Consider the following 17128-nt stretch of genomic DNA (forward strand, 5'->3'; position numbering starts at 1 on the left):
TTGTTATTACCTCCTCCAAGGCTCCAACAGACATGCTCTTCTGCTGTTTTTACTTTTCCTCTTTGGCACAGGGAGGGGCGGGAGCCTCCAGCAGTCACACAGACACACTCTAGATCCCGAGATAACACATTAGGGAATGCCATACAAAGTGTTGTAGACAAAAGGTTTGTAGATTCCTTATTTGAGGCTGAGCAGTAGAGGCTTTCATTAGAACTTTTTATCTCCGTTCCCTGAGTTTTCAGCCTCTAAGGACAGGAAAAATCAACTTTTTTTCCCCTCAAAGCCGCCCTGCAATAAATCTGGCGCTCTAGGCAATTAGCTGGTCAGCTGGTCTCTAGGAGCGCCTCTGAGGGAAGCATACTGGATTATGCCGCTAGAAACCTGCATACCAGATAATTTAAATGCTAGGTGGGATTTAAATTTGATCTATTGATCTACTGACTTTTGCTCTTTTAGTACTACACATTGAATTCCTTTTAATAATTGCGGTGTAATAAATTTTGTTTTAGTGCTCAGGATCTATTCACTTTTTGTACAATTTTGATACAATTTTGAGAAGTCTCTTTAAAACAATGTAAGGTCTGTGAGGGACATACCTGTTGTGGGTGTGTCTCTAGCTATAAAGGTGTGTGGAAATGTTTGTATATTTGGGTCATGAGTAAGGACATTGTTGTCCGAAACATGTCAACCTTTTACTTCTGTCTTGTGGTTGCTCAATAAAATCATTTGGATGCCACCCGTCGGAGAGTGCAGATATTCCTTTTCCCTCAACCAACAGGACATGCTACAGGCGAGATCCTGTTATGAACTGTACCTTCAGGCTTCCTGCTGGTGGCAGCACTTATGGACGTTTGTATGGACTTCAACTGTCCACCAGCAGATGTTCCCCATTCACTTTTAGAACTATGCAGTTCTTCAGCCAACCAGCAGGTGGAACTCTCTAAATGTTGTGAATGGTCACATGACCATTGGACAGTCTATTTAAAGTGAATCTCCAGACTAAAAATCTACTCAACAGCACTGAAAAGGCTTGGTGTTTCTTTAACAGTTGCAGCACAGCATCAGAACTTTGTTTTTCTTACCCAAGCCTCATTTTTTAGCTGCACATGAGAAAACTGCCTGGGCATTTTTCCCCTGATGCTGTGCAAAGCATGATGGGATTTCTGATGTTGTTGTTCTCGTTCTGCTTTTTTGGTACAATTTTTTTTTAATATGAGATCTGAAGCCCAGCGTGCAGCGGGGAGGGGTGATAAGGACACAGGACAATTGGAACTGTGTCTCATGCTCCCTGTCACCACTTTTTAACCAAAAAGATGGCTGTCCCCATGAAAAAGATGGCCTCTCCAATGAAAACATTTGCCTGTTCTTTTAAAACGGTGGGTAAGAGATTATATTACCTATCTATTTTAATTAACATAACTAATGTAACTTAACTGGTTCTCGTTCCACGGTTTTTACACCTTAAAGTTCCTGACATTTTTGACACTTTAGCTGTGTCGTTTTGATACAGCAGTAACTTTGTAATTATCTATGCCATATTAGTGATACGTCTTGTTTTTTTCAGTACAATCTAGGCTTTTTTGGGTAATATTTTTTTTCCGAAACTATTTTGTTTTATAGTCAATTTATAGGGAAAAATTAGGAGTGAATGCAGAATACAAAAATGTTTTCATTTTTCACCCTTCCTAGTTTTCACAGAATATGGAGGCTGTCATATTGATTTCCTTTTAAAGGAATGGTCCAAGTAAAAAATAAAATCAAAATCCACTTACCCGGGGCTTCCTCCAGCCCCTGGCAGCCGTCCTGTGCCCTCGCCGCAGCTCCAAAACGACTGCGCCTGCGCAGTACAGACCTGATGACGTCGGCGGGACCACGTGACTCGCGCCGTGGAGCGCACAAGAAGCCAACCCTGAAGCCGACATGGCGAGGTCGGCTTCTGCAGCGAAGGACACCGGGAGCAACCGGAACTGCGGCGAGGGCACAGAACGGCTGCCAGGGGCTGGAGGAAGCCCCAGGTAAGTTGATTTTGATTTTATTTTTTGCCTGGATGTTTCCTTTAAACAATACAATTGCCTGGCAGCCCTGCTGATCTATTAGGCTGCAGTAGTGTCTGAATCACCAGAAATAAGCATGCAGCTAATCTTGTCAGATCTGACAATAATGTCAGAAACCCCCAACCTGCTGTATGCTTGTTCAGGGTATAAAGTATTAGAGGCAGAGGATCGGCATGCTAGGCAACTGGTATTGCTTAAAAGGAAGTGAATATGGCAGCCTCCATATCCCTCTCGCTTCAGCTGTACATCGTCTTATTATCTTTTGGGAGACACCTTTGTCATTTCCCATCAAAAAAATTATTTGCTGGTTAAATAAAAGTAACGTTAAATTGATATTTGCCAGGGGTATTAATAATTATGGGCAGCACTGTATCCATGTGAATTTGTGCTGAATATATGTGAATCTGCGCTTGTACATTTGCCTTGTATACTGTACATTTGTAGTCGATAGGATTGTCATTCTGGGATCTGTGGTGCACCATGTGTATTATCTGGACCTCAGTATTTCCTACAAAGTGATCTTCTGATCCTGTGCAATCACTTCAACGTTCTGCATGCAAAGATCGGTACAACTTTTCTTGGCTGATAGGAGTGGAACCCAAAATTTTGTTCAGAGAAGCTTTTCTACTCACTGGTGTTGTACAAAGTTTCTATCTTAATTTCTCTAATCTTGCTGTGAGCCTGAAACAGTCTGGCCAGTCGACTCTCCCATCAACCACAGGATTCCGTCTGCAAAATTGCTGCTCGCTGGGAATGTTGCATTGTTTTTCACACCATTCTGAGTAAACTCTGGAGGCCTTGGTTTGTGAGAATCCCGGGAGATCGGCAGTTACGCAAATGCACAAACCATTCTGTCTGGCACCAGCAATTATGCCACTGTCAGAATCACTGAGATCACATTTTCTTCACTCTGGGGTTTTATGTGGGCATAAACTGAAGTTCTTGACCTGTATCCACATGATTACATGCATTGGGTTCCTGTCGCATTATTGGTTATTAGATAAGTTTATGAGCGTAAAGGTGTTGCTAATAGTTATTGCCCTTTACTTATGCCAGTTGCCTGCTTGTTACTTTTTTTGTTTTCAGTCATTTGTGAGCCACACAAACACACACAGCAAACATGCAGCCAGGACACAGTAGTGCAGCACATGGCCAGTGTTTATTCAATGTAGTGCTGACCCCATCTCTTATGTAACTTAAAGGGTAACTGAAGCCAGGAAGAAAAAAAAAAAAAAGATGGATTCTTAGCTCAGTAAGGGCTTGTTCACATCTAAGGCGTTTTCGGCCTTTTTTTCAAGCGCAGGCGATTTTGACAATCGCCCACAAAATGCTTGTGCAATGAATCTCTATGAGAAGGTTCATATCAGTGTGTTTCGGAGCGCAAATCGGTGCCTGTACCATTTTTGGGGCAATTGTGGTCTAATGGAAGGTATAGGAAGAGCTCTAAATGCTCACAAAATCGCTTTGTGCGGCAATTGTGTTCACAATTTTAAGAATAAATATATTGTATTTATTCTTTTTCGGGTCAAAGAGTTAACTTCCTGACTTGCGTCAGGGAGTGAATTAAAAAAAATTGCTCTGGAAAAGAGCTTTAGAAAAGCACTTTAAAAAAAACACAGTGCGCAGCCAAGTGCCTGGAGGCGCAAAAAAAAAATTGTGCACAAAACACGAAAATCGCAAAAGGCTTCCCTGGTCTTCCTATCCCCCTCTCTTCCTGCGCTGAGACCCTTTTTACAGTATATAGCATGTAATGTACAAGTGTGGCCATGCTGCACAAGCTCTAAGTATGTCCCATACCTGCTCAGCTGCACCGAGCCACTCACGCCTTTTTCCTCCGTGCATGACCTGCTTCATGCTACTGTGTCTGGCCCTGTGCAGTGCAGCTGTGCTTGCACATGGAGGGGAGTGCAGCCACAAGGATGAAGTGGAGCGCTGTTAAAATAGCGCAGGAGATTTGGGCGCAGCCGGTGCCACCATAGGCCATAATAGGAATTACAGCTATAGCGGCGCCACAGTCAGTAACTTGGGCACCTTCAGAAGACTGAGCTCAAGTTACTTTTAAAACACTGTAATTTGCACCATTCCCCACCATCCACGTCGACCTGGAGGGGGAATAGTAATTAACTCCGCCGGGACTTGTGCAGGAGCAGGGTAAGTCGTATATTGGCTGTATCCTGCGCCCAAGTCTCCCGGCAGCTATTTTATAGGTATGCAGATGAAGAGGGTCTTGGCCGGCAGCAGACCCACTAGCTGCACTTTGGCAGTGCTTGCTGGTGATCAGCAAAGAGCTTTGCCAGTGGCTACCAACTCCCGAGTCCAAACAGCTGCAGCTCTGAGTTTTGGCTCCCAACTGCAGCTTCCAGGGCTGTGTTGCTGCTCCCGGTTCTCGTTCCCTTGCCTCTCCCAGACCTGCGTGCACAGAGATAGCTGCTAATTACATAGCGGCCTATAGCGGTGCTCAAATTAACTGGTGCGTCTCACGCCATTTTTACCTGTTTCGCCTCCCATATCCCTCCTTCTTTGGGTATGCTTTAAAGAGAATCTGTACTCTAATATTCTTACACTAAAAAGCATACCATTCTATTCCTTATTTTCTCCTGTGCCTCTCTGTGCTGTTTCTGCCACTCTCTGCTGCACTACTGGTTTGTAATTAACAGTTTTAGGCAGTGTTTACAAACAAACTAACCAGCTTGTAATAGGCTCACATAAACAGAGTGTGTGAGTCATACAGAGTGTGCAGGGGGCTTGCAGAGGGTGTGTATCGCTTCTATCCAATCACAAGCAGCCCTGCACATTCCACACATTCAAGCCTTAGCCCGACAGACACGACAGAGGAAATGAAATAAGATTTATTACAGAGACAGTGCAATTAGGAAAGGCTGCAGTAAGCCAGAGCACATTAGAACAGGCATAGGAACTTATAGGATAGAAGAACTAAGGCTGAAAATTTGTTACAGAGTCTCTTTAAGCCAGCCTTGCACATTCCTTACTACAATATTCTAATGTAAAAACCTACAAGTACACTTTAAGGCTCAGCCACATTATAAGGGCTTTTCTAAGCGTTTGCGATTGATTACTGCTTTCTGAGTGCTTTTTAATAATCACTCCCATTCACTTTCAGTAAAATCGCAGTAACAATCAACGCGATGGCGTATGCACAAAAAGTATGCGTTCGTGGCGATTTTTACCACAAGTTTAGTGAACGTGAATGGGAGCGATTTAAAAAAAAAAAAAAAAAAGAGCTCAGAAAGCAGTAATCAATCGCAAGCGCTTATAAAAGCGCTTATAGTGTGGCTGAGCCCTAAGAGTATAATGTCTTTAAAGAGGAACTGTCACGAAAATCTTAACATTTAAAACTCATACAAATAAGTACATTTCTCCCAGAGTAAAATGAGCCATAAAATTACTTCTCTCCTATGCTGCTGTCATTTACAGTCGGTAGTAGAAATCTGACATTACCAACAGGTTTTGGGCTAGTCCATCTCTCCATAGGGGATTCTCAGCATGGCCTGTATTCTTTATATAAAGACATTCACTGAAAATGATTAATACAAAGATGCTGGCCAGCCTCCCTCTCGCTGCACACTATTTTGGCAGTTGGACGGAGCAACTGCCATTCATGAAGTGCTTTTAAAAATAAAGAAAACCCTGAGAACCCCCCTATGACAACAACAAGGGAAAGAGGCGCCCTGATATGATAAAAGCATCTAAAATCAGCTTAAAAATGATAGAAAATATGAGATGGCTTACCTTAAAGTGAACCTAAAGTCACTTAAAAAAAACGAGATTAACTCACCTGGGGCTTCCCTCAGCCCACTGCAGACGATCGGTGCCCTCGCAGCTCCGCTCCGATGTCCCAGGACCCGCCGGCGAGCACTTCCGGTTTGGCCGTCACCGGCCGACAGGGATGGGAACGCGAGTGATTGTTCGCGTTCCCAGCCTGTATATCGCCCCCTATTCTGCTATTGCGGCCAGGAGGTCGCAATAGCAGCATAGGGGGCGATATACAGGCTGGGAACGCGAACAATCACTCGCGTTCCCATCCCTGTCGGCCGGTGACGGCCAAACCGGAAGTGCTCGCCGGCGGGTCCTGGGACATCGGAGCGGAGCTGCGAGGGCACCGATCGTCTGCAGGGGGCTGAGGGAAGCCCCAGGTGAGTTAATCTCGTTTTTTTTAAGTGACTTTAGGTTCACTTTAAGGATGAGGAGAGGCTCCCTATGCTGAATGATTTCTTCTATTTAGAACTGCTATTGGCCTGATGAAGCGGGCTGAGACCCGTGAAATGCGTTGCCTGTGCTTATAATAAAAATCTTTTATTATAGCCACCTCATATTTTATATCGTTTTTAAGCTGATTCTATATGCTTTTATCATATCAGGGCGCCTCTTTCCCTTGTTGTTGCTAAGTATACCCCCGAACATACCTTGTCCAAAGGGTGGTGATAGACCACTAGTGGAGTCCCCACAGTGGGCTTAATCCGCCATTTTTCCAAAAGAGAGCAACCATCCTGCCGGTTCTGGATAGGACCACCCCGAGTGGAGTCGGGTTTATTATCTCCACCTGCTTTCTGTGGTTGGTTGCCCCCTGCAACCTCCCTTTGTGAGTAGTGCTTTTATTTATTTACCTACCTCCATTGCGTTTATTGACATATTGCACTACTGGACTCCCGTCTTTTGTCTCCTGTGCCGTTTTCTACAGGGTGCCGAGCCACCCCTACTACAATTGCCCCCTATGACAAGATGGGCTAGCCCAAAATCTGTCGGTAATGTCAGATTTCTACTACTTACTGTAAGTGACAGCAACATAGGTGAGAAGTAATTTATGGATCATTTTACTCTGGGAGAAATGTACTTCTTATTTGTATGTGTTTTTAATTTTAAGATTTTCGTGACAGTTCCTCTTTAAGGCATTGCAGCAGTTAACACTTTGGGTAAAGTCAGCTTGTGATCTTTGCAAATTAATGCAGTAGAAAGTGCAGCTGTCTCCTGGCAGAGTCTTGTGTCTACAACTAGCTGGCAGCAGTACATCCAGATTTACAAGTCAGCTGATCTGCGAGCTCCACAACTAATTGTGATTTTGTTTGTGGACAGCAAAATGTCAATATTGTTCCATGGAAGTGGCTGATGCCAACATTTACAAGATTAAAATGTTGATCTTTCGGTCAAATTTGCGCTGGGAACAGCTGTATCGCTATAATCACTAATATATCAGGTTGCAATGACTTTCCAGGTGGGATATTAATTTCAGTATCTATTATAATATTTTATTTTTCTCAGCTTCAGTTATGGTTGACAAGGCAAACAGATAAAAGGGGCAGAGCAACAGCACAGAAATCAGTCAACTGGTATTATTTATAAGAGAATGAAGATGGCTGCCTCCATTTGCCTCTCTCTTCAGGTTCCCTATAAAGCAGTTGAAATACAGAGAAGACATTACCAGTCTTGTGTAAGAAATGCAGGTTCTTGCTTTTCAATGTGATCTTCACTCACTGCTACATTCTGAGTTACATAACAGGAACAAGCGTGGAGTAAAGCCTAGCAGACACATGCAAGGCCTGCTGCCCAGCAGGGATCAGGACTACAGTTTAAAATGAACCCGAGGCGTCAAATGCATCTAAAAAAGAACACGCTACCTTATCCGGGAGGGCTGGCCGAATCAGGTAGCCGCAATCCCCGGGCAATCTTGACATTTAATTTTTGTGACTCCTGGGGTCACGATGCTGGAAGCGCTGCTCTGTGATTGGCGACAAGCTGAATCGGGGAGGGGGGGGGGGTTAGTGGCGAGGGGGCAGAGATCTGTGCAAAAGGGACGCAGAGGCATATCATGCAGCAGGGAACATGCGCCGCCTTGGCTACACTTGAAGGCCAAGTCTGTACAGACGCGCTGCTAGCCTGTAGTCTGTCACTATGGAGGGAGAGGGAGGGGAGACCCAAGGCGCACAACTGAGCAGCTTCCCGCAGGTGGATTGAGGAGAACAATGCGCTCAGGGTTTCACTAACATCACTAAAGATCAGTCATGCTGGTTCTTTATTGAGCACCTCCAGTGTAAATGTAACCTCCTTGGCGGTAATGACAAGCTGAGCTCGTCCATTACCGCCGGAGAGCGCCGCTCAGGCCCTGGTTCGCCGATTTTCTGAAAAAATTTTTTTTTAAACACGCAGCTAGCACCTTGCTAGCTGCATGAGGGGGTCGATCGCCGCCGCCGATACGCCGCTACCCGCCGCGTAACAGGGCTCCCCCGAGACCCCGTGCGCTGCCTGGCCAATCAGTGCCAGGCAGCGCTGAGGGGTGGATCGGGACTCCCTGTGACGTCACGACGTCGACGACGTCATCGCGATCATCGCCATGGTGACAGGGGAAGCCATAAAGGAAATCCCTTCACAACGGGATTCCCTTATGGGCATACGTGCCGGCGGCGATCGGAGGGGTGGGAGGGACGCCGCAGGGAGGGGGGAATCATGTAGCTAGCTCTAGGCTAGCTACATGATTTAAAAAAAAAATACAAAAAAACCCCGCTGCGCACGCCAGGGTGGTTAAAGGGAAATGAAACAAGAGGGATATGGAGGCTGCCATATTTATTTCCTTTTTAAAAAAATACCAGTTGCCTGGTTATCCTGCTGATCTTCTGCCTCTAATACTTCTAGCTATAGACCCTGAACAAGCATGCAGCAGATCAGGTAATTCTGACATTATTGTCAGATCTGACAAGATTAGCTGCATGCTTGTTTCTGGTGTTATTCAGAAACTACTGCAGCCAAATAGACCAGCAGGGCTGCCAGGCAACCTATATTGTTTAAAAGGAAATAAATATGGCAGCCTCCATATTCTTTTCTCTTCAGCTTCACTTTAAGTGCAACTAAACTTCCCTTATATAGGTCTAGGGAATGAACAGCAATATGAATCAGCTATTCGCCGGGAAATTACCATAATTGGTAAACACCCCTCACACCCCTTCGGAGCTTTGTGGCCACCCCACTGTGTTGCATTATCCCGCCCCCAGCTTGGCAACCGCAGCCTGACAAGTGACCTTCGACCTTGGGGAGATCTGTGCCAATACAGTCGGGACGGTCACAGAGCTCTGAACTTCAATTACGTCTTTGGGCTTGATTCACAAAACGGTGTTAACTGTGAGCATGGCTGTTAGCACGGCTTTGCGTGCATTTTAAAAATGGTTATCGCGGCCAAAAATCCACGTTAACGCAATTGTTTTGCGCAATAATGCGAATTTATCGCGCGAAATGCACGAGCGTGAATTTTTGCGCGCAATAACAGTTAGCACGTGCAATTTCGCACAAAGCACTTTTCACAACGTGCTAACAGTTAGCACCGTTTTGTGAATCAAGCCCTTTGGGTTTTCCCAGCAAATAGCTATTGCCGTTCATTTTAATTCGCCGGACCTACATTAGGGGATTATAAGCAGAACATGAATTGTTTTTATTTGGATCACAAATTACACTGGAGGTACTCTTTAAGGGATGCTGAGGACTCTCATACACACACTGCATTCACACTAGAATCTCACCCACGGCCATCATTTCGTTTTCTAGGACACTGCAATGGCCAATCCTGTGACTTTGCAGTTATCTTTTAGCATCACATATTACTGTAGCAGTCATTACACTACTTGCAGCATGGCAATAATTCTTCTTCTGTCGCAAGGCCGCAACAAAAGGGTTTTTTTCGGACGGTTGAAGGCTGAAGGTTCAAGCTCTGTATTTTTATTGGGTTCAGTTGTTTATTGTGTGTCATAAATATGGGTGGAAGTTTATGCAGTACCTGCATGAGAATAATACATTCCCTCCATAACCTGTGGGAAATGCCTCATTGAGTTAAAAGCATCACCCAACACACTTACAGTTAACTCTCTGCACACCACAAGTACCTCAGTGTTACAGTGTACAAATAAGAATTCTTTATAGCAGCTGCTATAGCTGAAAAACAAGGATTAGCTCACAGACCTCATGCAATAAAATTGCATAGCAGCTGCACCAAAGCGCTCCTGTTCTGGTCAGCACATGACCTCTTCTTCAGCTATATACATGATATACTGCCTCGTATAATGACATCTCTTTAGGAGAGTATGGGCTCAGTTCACTGTGCTGTGGTAATTGCCATTCGCAGAGAGTGCACTACAATTTTACCAGTATTTACGCAAGTGTTGCAGCACACATTATGCACGTAACGCTAACACGTTATGTTCACCAGTGTTTCTCAATATCATTACTGCACATACTCCTTTGTGATATTCTGTATGTTTTTGCTGAATACCCTTTGTTGGAAATAACGTTGTCTCAAGCGAAGCAGATCATGTCGGCACGCGGTGGCGAGCACCGAAGCAGGGTGCTGTCATAGCAGCAATGCTATGCTGCATGCCCCATGTAACGGTTGCCAGACCCCAAATTACATCTCCCTCAGAGTTGCGACAGCTGTGAGAGGGAATAGTATTTAACACTACCGGGGAGTTTAGCGGCAGCAGGGAGAGCCGTCACTCGGCTTGCCCTGCGCTGAATTGTCCGGCACCAAAATGAGATGTACTTATCTCAAGTACCCCTTGACACGCCTATATAGGCATACCCTATAGTTGTGTAGAAATGCTTTTCAAACATACCCTTGTATTTTTAACTAAAGAGGAACTTTTTTTTTTTCCAATGTTCAGTTATAAATGATTTAGTCAGTGTTTGCCCATTGTAAAATCCCTTCTTACCCTGACTTACATTCTGCAATTTATCACAGGTGGCAACATCTTTAGTCCTGCCAGGTGATTTCTGCGGAATGTTTGTTTACAAGTGAATTGAGTTCTAATGTCAGTAGAAAATATACTTGGGGCTTGATTCAGAAAAGGGTGCTAAGTGTTAGCACGCCAGTGAAAAGCCACTTTGCATGTGCTAACATGCTTTGCATGTGCTAAGTAGTTAGCACATGCAAACTACTTAACACCGTAGTTAGCACATGTAAACTACTTAGCACCATAGTTAGCACATGTAAACTACTTAGCACCCTAGTTTTTTTTAAAAAAAATCGGTGTTTATTCAACAAAGAAAAGGAACATGTGACAGAATATGCAGTGTAGCAGTGCGCCTCCTAACTTTTCCAACAGTAGCTTCAGCATCTATTATCACTGTGGAAGATGAGAGGTATTGTTAACAATAATATAATGATCATCACATAAAATATAGAGCTCAGATTGAATTAAAATTTCCAAATATTCTATCTTTTACAAGATCATAATTAGCAAGACCAGGGGTATCTAACCATGGAGCTTAGCACCCTAGTTAGCACGGTACTAAGTAGTAGTTTGCATGTGCTAACTACGGTGCTAAGTAGTTTGTATGTGCTAACTACTTAGCACCCTAGTTAACACGCCAAAAGCCTTTAGGCGTGCTAACTGGGTTAGCACCGTTTACTGAATCGAGCCCTTGGTTCCCAAAATGCTGGGGGGAGGGGCTTAATTCCACCTATCTCATTAGCCTAGACTAAGCATCACTGGAAGGGCGGGGTTACATACCAATTAATAGCAATATATAGATATAGGAACTGTTTCTGATGCAGAAACCAGGATATTAAACATAAAAGTGGGTATCATGAATCATTTACTGCATTCCACTAAATGTCCCTACAGTGCATTAGCTTTAAATACTTATTCAGCCTTATTTATATATGATTTATCTTTTTCCTTTTTTTAAACCTCAAACTCATTGCAATAGACTTACTACAAGTTTAGTTACCCCCTTTCTCGAGTACCCCCAGGCAGAGGCAACCCTAGGTTTTTTTTAAGGGGGGGGGGGAGGGGATTCCTGAAATGTCTCCCTCAGCCACGCACAATACAGTATAATATTATGGTAGGACATCATGCTGGGTATACATAATGCAATTTCCTGTCTGACTGACAGGACCTGACAATTATTTCCTAAGTGTCTGATCTGCTCCCGATCGACAAAGGGATCGATCAGGAGCAGTTTGGATACAGATAATAATGAGGACAGCCAACATTGCTAATGAAGGGGAAAATGAAGCATTCACACAGCACGGCACAGGGCTGTGCCTATTCCTGACTCTGTTAAGTTTACCAGAGCTGCTCCATGCTCTGTACACACGCTGCTGCTCCATGCTATTTACACATGCTGCTGCTAGATCCAAACTCCAAAGTCAATTTTAGTAGGGAAAGAAAGGGGGCAGTGCTGTCAGCAGCAGGATACCTGCAGATATTCTGGTGTCTCAACTTGGCTCTGTACCCAGACACTGCATCAGCCCCGGAGGGGGATTCTGGGCAGCTGTAATCCCTCACTGCATTTGCCTATGCCAGGCGTATCCGTACCATGTGTTGAGAACCTAGGATGTACACAATGAGTGTATAGCTTTTATACCCTGCATTATGCTTATTTGTGTTATGTGCTTAATACTAGCTATGCACACTACGCTTCTTGTGTAAATACCAGTAAAATTACTGTGTGCTGTCTGTTCCTGGCAATATTACTACTGTATAGTGAATTAACCCCTCTGTATGTACCCAACTGGACTAGAGCCTCACATTAGGTTTGGTTACGTGACCTATGAAGGCACAAGCTGAAAACTAAAATGTCTCGGGTCATATCCATATAGCATTTATATAGATTTAACTGTAGGAATTGCTAGAGGGGTGTGACTATACCACAAGCAACATCCTCAGCCCCTCTAGTACTCTACACAAATATTTGGATTTACTGTACTATCCCATAATGCCCTGGGCTACTAGCAGCAGCCAATCAGCAACTAGGAACAAGTGGGGGACTTTGGAAATCATGTTTGGCAGGCACCTTTTATAACTTGGCATATTGCCCCAACCCAGTGTCCAAATAATTCTCCCATTTCCCTTACAAATTATGCTTTCTTCTGCTTTGAGTAATGACTGATTGAAAAGTAATGAGACTGACTTTTTATTTTTTGTTATTCAGAATTGAATAACTACACACATTCATGATTCAGAACATTTTTCTTTTTCATGGAAGCTCCCTCATGTTAAAAAAAAACCATTACAATGTTTCAGAAGTGTTTACAAGACAAAAAAACAAACAGTTTTTTTTCAAACTCACGTTTTCATTAAACCAGAAGTGTTTAGTAAGGAATTTGACAGTACAAAGCCAAATGCATAGGCTGATACACAGTCAAGGTACAATCATATATGCAAATACAGACAAAGAATAACAGGAGCGACTAATGGGCTATATAGATATATATAAAAAGAGAAAGTGACTAGAAATCTCAGAGCGTTAGCAGTATGCAGTACACAATCAGAGAGAATGCCAGGGGATCCACTGTTATCATTAGGAATGATGGAGCCACCTATCCCAAACTTGGTTAAATTTCATAGGGCATCTTCTGTGTGAATAAACCAGATTTTTGTAGGGCAAGTGTTTTCAAATTATGGTCTTCCAGACCTCTAATGCAGGAAGGACCGGGGACAGCCACCTGAACGTCATACACTGTTTAGCAGCGAAAAGGGATTCGACGAGGAGGACTTTGTCAAATTTAGGAAAATCTGCATGCAGAAGATTCAGCATGCAGGTTTTAATGTCTAGTGCAACAGGAGAGCCCATCACGTCATGTAGACAGTCCGTACCTTGCTTCCAAAAATTAGCAATAGGCGGGCATTGCCACATGAGGGAAATGAAAGAGGGACTATTTACAAAGCATTTAGGACATGAGGCCAAGGTCGAGGGAGAGAATTTAACTAGGCAGGATGGAGTAAGATAGCTTTGATGTAGTGTGTAAACCTGGGTGAGTCTTTCCCCAACACAACGGGAGATCGGTGGGGGGAGTCGGGTAGAAAGGCAGTCATCCCACTCCTCCTCATTTAATTGAACTCCAAATTGAGTCCATTTGGACAGAGAACTGTCAACTATTGGAGCCGTATGGTATTCCAGACGTATACAATATACAGGTCCTTCTCAAAAATTAGCATATTGTGATAAAGTTCATTATTTTCTGTAATGTACTGATAAACATTAGACTTTCATATATTTTAGATTCATTACACACAACTGAAGTAGTTCAAGCCTTTTATTGTTTTAATATTGATGATTTTGGCATACAGCTCATGAAAACCCAAAATTCCTATCTCAAAAAATTAGCATATCATGAAAAGGTTCTCTAAACAAGCTATTAACCTAATCATCTGAATCAACTAATTAACTCTAAACACCTGCAAAAGATTCCTAAAGCTTTAAAAAAAACTCCCAGCCTGGTTCATTGCTCAAAACCGCAATCATGGGTAAGACTGCCGACCTGACTGCTGTCCAGAAGGCCATCATTGACACCCTCAAGCAAGAGGGTAAGACACAGAAAGACATTTCTGAATGAATAGGCTGTTCCCAGAGTGCTGTATCAAGGCACCTCAGTGGGAAGTCTGTGGGAAGGAAAAAGTGTGGCAGAAAACGCTGCACAACGAGAATAGGTGACCGGACCCTGAAGAAGATTGTGGAAAAGGACCAATTCCAGACCTTGGGGGACCTGCGGAAGCAGTGGACTGAGTCTGGAGTAGAAACATCCAGAGCCACCGTGTACAGGCGTGTGCAGGAAATGGGCTACAGGTGCCGCATTCCCCAGGTCAAGCCACTTTTGAACCAGAAACAGCGGCAGAAGTGCCTGACCTGGGCTACAGAGAAGCAGCACTGGACTGTTGCTCAGTGGTCCAAAGTACTTTTTTCGGATGAAAGCAACTTTTGCATGTCATTCGGAAATCAAGGTGCCAGAGTCTGGAGGAAGACTAGGGAGAGGGAAATGCCAAAATGCCTGAAGTCCAGTGTCAAGTACCCACAGTCAGTGATGGTCTGGGGTGCAATGTCAGCTGCTGGTGTTTGTCCACTATGTTTTATCAAGGGCAGGGTCAATGCAGCTAGCTATCAGGAGATTTTGGTGTACTTCATGCTTCCATCTGCTGAAAAGCTTTATGGAGATGAAGATTTCATTTTTCAGCACGACCTGGCACCTGCTCACAGTGCCAAAACCACTGGTAAATGGTTTACTGACCATGGTATTACTGTGCTCAATTGGCCTGCCAACTCTCCTGACCTGAACCCCATAGAGAATCTGTGGGATATTGTGAGGAGAAAGTAGAGAGACGCAAGACCCAACACTCTGGATGAGCTTAAGGCCGCTATCGAAGCATCCTGGGCCTCCATAACACCTGAGCAGTGCCACAGGCTGATTGCCTCCATGCCACGCCACATTAAAGCAGCCATTTCTGCAAAAGGATTCCCGACCAAGTATTGAGTGCATAACTGAACATAATTATTTGAAGGTTGACTTTTTTTGTTTTAAAAACACTTTTTTTTAATTGGTTGGATGAAATATGCTAATTTTTTGAGATAGGAATTTTGGGTTTTCATGAGCTGTATGCCAAAATCATCAATATTAAAATAATAAAAGGCTTGAACTACTTCAGTTGTGTGTAATGAATCTAAAATATATGAAAGTCTAATGTTTATCAGTACATTACAGAAAATAATGAACTTTATCACAATATGCTAATTTTTTGAGAAGGACCTGTATATGTCCAATGTGATGTTTTATAGGACCATCTTTAATAGCTTCCATAATCAATGAAACACCAGTACTGGGGAGACCAGTGGGAAATTGCAACCTCACATTTATGTATAACATTGCATTTTTCACTTGACTAAAGCTTCCTTCAGCGTGGTTGAGTTCTCAGTCTTGTGATAAGAACGCCTGAATAGCAGTCACCCTGTTGGTCCACAGGGAGCCAATTTCTTAAGCAGACCTTAACTCAGAACTTCCTCTCTGCTCTAAAAGATAAGCAACAGCATATTAACCTTTAAAAAAAATTCTGTGTTACAGCTGATACAAATCCTGCAATAGATCTGCAGTTTGTCTACTTCCTCTTCATGGAAGCAGACATAGGGTTAACATCCTGTGTTTACAAATTAGCTGCTCTGCCAAGGCAGCCAGCGGAAACAGCTAAGAGATCAAATTACAGTTGTAATTAGCAGGTGAGGGGGAATTATACAGGCTGAACACACTAAATACATACAAGGTGCATTTCTCTCTATTTTTCTTCTGCCCTGTCCAAGAGTTCAGGTCCATTTTAAAGGATGGAGAAAGTGCACAACAAAAAACAGCAGAAGCATGACTTTATCTGAAGAGGGCAGTGGCAAACCTGGCTGTTTTTTACACACTCTGCTGTTGTTTTGACTACATGTCCTAATTCTAGGTACCCAGTTGGCGCACACAGTGCCTTTTCAGTTCCAGATGGCAGGTGAAGCTGAACGTTTGTATGAAATGAGACTTCAGCCATCTTGCAACAGTTCATTAGCCTTAGTAAGGTTGACATCTATAGCTGCTGGAGATGGTCTCCTCAATCTGCTGTGCAATTCATTTGCAGGTTGTCTAGCCCTCCCACCACTGAAATACAGCAGCACAGCTAATCATTCCATGACCATATGCTATGCTAGCTGTAACATTTCTATAGTTTTATTACCATGTTTCCTAAGTTTAAAGTGATAATAAAATGAACATGAAAAAATCTAGATACTCGCCTATCTGCAGGGAAGGCTCTGGATCTCATAGAGCAGAGTTCCCCAACCCTGTCCTCAAGGCCCACCATCAGTACGTTTTGCAGGAAACCCAAGCATTCACAGGTGAGGTAATTAGTGTCTCAGTAAAGCTGATTACCTACATGTGTGGATTTCCACAAAACATGCACTGTTGCTGGCCCTTGAGGACAGGGTTGGAGAAGACTGCCATAGAGCCTTTCTAGTCCTCTCTCCAGGCCCTCGGACCACTACTGTCCCCCTGTGAAAGTTGGACAAGCTGCTCAATCACACCTTTGGGAGTCCTTGTGAAGGCTTCAAAAGTACTCATGTGCCTGGGCTCTAACAGCCTTTCCAGAATCTGGACCTGGGAAGATGAGGTGTGCTCCAGAGTGTGTGTGTGTGTGTGTGTGTGTGTGGGGGGGGGGGGGGCAGATGATGGAAAAGGAGGAGGCTGTTTAGGAGATGGATCAGAGTGCCCAAAACAAAAGGGTAACAATGCAGCAGCCCATCGGTAGGTGTCATTCCTGGACCTTCCCCATTTTTTT

The 17128-nt window shown here is 43.7% G+C and overlaps 1 protein-coding gene across 1 annotated transcript in view; it reads left to right on the plus strand.

Moving 5' to 3' along the window:
- TRARG1 (trafficking regulator of GLUT4 (SLC2A4) 1) overlaps positions 1-17128 on the plus strand; it is a 97530-nt gene that overhangs the window by 44651 nt on the left and 35751 nt on the right. The gene's annotated exons all lie outside the window — the stretch shown is intronic.

The sequence above is a fragment of the Hyperolius riggenbachi genome, chromosome 2 (genome assembly GCF_040937935.1).
Source record: "Hyperolius riggenbachi isolate aHypRig1 chromosome 2, aHypRig1.pri, whole genome shotgun sequence".
Classification (NCBI taxonomy): Eukaryota; Metazoa; Chordata; class Amphibia; order Anura; family Hyperoliidae; genus Hyperolius; species Hyperolius riggenbachi.